General features: G+C 31.9%; 1 non-coding gene across 1 annotated transcript; it reads right to left on the bottom strand.

Moving 5' to 3' along the window:
• Positions 1-516: 516 nt before the first annotated feature.
• Positions 517-597, bottom strand: TRNAL-CAG (transfer RNA leucine (anticodon CAG)). Its single transcript has one exon. It is a non-coding gene; the product is annotated as a tRNA-Leu (tRNA).
• Between the last annotated feature and the right edge of the window lie 2,267 nt (positions 598-2,864).

The following is a 2,864-nucleotide window of genomic DNA, read 5'->3' as shown; positions in this document are numbered from 1 at the left end:
TATTTCATGAGTAGTATCTCACATGAATGCATCTCCCGAGAATCAATGGAACCCTTAACACTCATTTCATCTAGGTACTTATAAATACAACATCAAAATTACAAATATCACACAAATTGACTCATGTTTATACATCTTTTAATTTTCACATATCTACTCTATTAAATGCTCACAATATTTATAAATAAACATACACTATCACAAATATTACACTACAAGTATGGGGAAACAAAATGAAGTTCATAATTTTTGAAATTGTCCTCTCCATCACTATATATACTTAAATTTGATTTTTCATTTTTAAAGATTACAATAGGAAGAATACATTGGAGTCTTTAATAATATATTTTAATTTAGAGGTTGGTTTCTTTCATTTTTAGATTTTAAAATAATTTAAAGGGCAAAATAATGGTCCCCCAATCTTAAGAATTTATGACGGTCTAAAGAGATAGCGAATATTAAAATACGTCGTCTGTCTATGCTTGTGGCTTTTATTCAGGCAGGGCGAAAAGTAACTGTCAAGAATGGGATTCGAACCCATGCCCTTTCGGACCAGTACCTGAAACTGGCGCCTTAGACCAACTCGGCCATCTTGACGTTTGAAAAAAATTAATTTTTATTCAAACATGTTCAAATGACTAAATCATTTTTAAACATAATACATCTTTATTGTTATTGCTAGATGATTATTGCACTGCATTTTTTACTTATAAATAGGTCCTGCTAATAATTACAATTTCACATATTTTCTATCTGAGCTATTTCAACCGATGTATATTATTTATTTGAATTCTGAAGAATCTAACGAGTACTAAGTGTTCTATTTATATTTATTTTTATGAAATATGAATTCTAGATTCAAAAACTACACAATTAAAATCCTTATAACAATATCACAATTTAACTTACTGTAAAAAAACAATGCAACTGTAGAAACTATCTCCTACTTGTCTTTATCTCAACCTTATCTTATTATTCTGCTTTGTCATGGCGATTCTCATTTATGGGTAGTTTACTTTAATTCAATCGAGTGCGGGATATAAATAAAATGGACTTTGTTCTGCATCTGTGTAGCTTAATTATTCTGCTCTAATAATCCTATGACTTGTCGAATTTATTTCGAAATGTATTGAAAACCCTAGTTTCAGCAGAGGACAATGGCAAGCAAGTATAAGGAGGCTCGTAGAAGACGGACAGTTTCGAATTATAATTTTAATATGAAGTAAATTGAAGAGGTACGGAGAAGGAAGCAACCGCCATGGCCCTTGCCAATGCCTGCAATTTGTTCTAAAAGATTATTTTGAGCTTCAGATAGTAATTGATCCTTTATTTGCGCGGATTTTGTTTGACATGTATGCAAAATGTGAAAGCATAGACAAGGCATGCCAATTGTTTGACAATATGCCTCAAAGAAATGTGTTCTCATTGACTGCAATGGTTGCAGGATATAAACTTTCAGGCAAATGCGATTGTCAGGTTTAAAGACAAATTCCATAACGTTTGCCAGCGTCCTCCCCGCCTGTGCCAGAATAGGAGATTTGAACAGGCAATGTGCATCCATCAGCGTAAGGACATTGTTTAGATAGACGTGGTTACAACCGCTCTTCTAGACATGCAAAATGTGGATGCATAGGCACATGAACTGTTTGACAGAATGCCCAAAAAAAAATACTCCAATGATCGCCGTATATGCACACAATGGATTTGTTTAAATAGCTTTAGAAAATCTGAAGAAAATGTGACTGGCAGGTGTAGAACTGAATTCCTCAACCTTTACTTGCATCCTCCTTGCCTATCCTTTGGAACCCAGTATGGACGTTCCATCGAAGCATAAAAGGTACACATATTTTATCAGATGTTGTCGCTGCAATGGCCCTAGTAAGCATATATACAAAATGTGGAAGCACCAGGACTGACATAATGCCTAAAGGAATGTCAATTAAGTACGGGATATAAATTTTTTTAAATGGATTTTTTTTTACAATTATGAATTAATGTACTCTGCAACATATCCTGACATATCACATTGTAAGCTTTGTTTGAGTTCTATGTGCATGAAGCCATGCAAGCTTATTAGTGGATGAGAACTATACATAGCTGCAGCAACAAATATAAATAAATAAAATACAGCCACAATATTTGTTCCTTATTATAATATGTTTGAGATGTAAACGGAAAATGTTAAACAAAATTAGCAACTAAGTTAACCCTTTCAATAAGATGACGGTTTCTAATAGTTTCAAAATTACAAAGATTTATTGTTTAGTACATATCTCATTTACAAATAGCAATGCTAAACTTCTTTAAATACCCAAATTTATCAAATTATGACATAGAAACAAAATAAATAAATTTTAGTTACAATTGTTTATCTATTGGCATAACAATTGAAATTTACAAATTCAACTAATAGTGATATTTTAGATACAAATTGTATTATTGTCAATAGTCAAAGGGATGATCACATTGATAAGTAAGAGATATTTTTCCATAGCAAGTCAAATTGTGATATTACTATTAGATTTAATTGTGTAGTTTTTGAGGCAAACTCATTCACTCATGTTTCATGAGTAGTGATTCACATGAATCCATTTCTCATTACAATAAATGGAACACTTAGCACTCATTGGATCTAGATGATGCTCACATAGGATCACATTTTTCAGCAACCATTAATGGGTTGTAAAGTCATTAATGAGAAAAGGAATTGAATATGAACGAATGTGATTTGGGCTACGCCATACTTCAATCAAATTTTATAATTTTTATTAATGTGTAAAAGAAAATGATCTTTCATCCTGTTTTGGGATCATCAAAACACAATGCATCACACCTACCATTTCATTTGTTTGGAATAAGTAATC

This window comes from Cupressus sempervirens, chromosome 1 (genome assembly GCF_028749045.1).
Source record: "Cupressus sempervirens isolate cs-2001-9-10 chromosome 1, ASM2874904v1, whole genome shotgun sequence".
NCBI lineage: Eukaryota > Viridiplantae > Streptophyta > Pinopsida > Cupressales > Cupressaceae > Cupressus > Cupressus sempervirens.
Note: the sequence above shows the minus strand (reverse complement) of the source record. Positions and strands in the feature narration are given on the sequence as shown.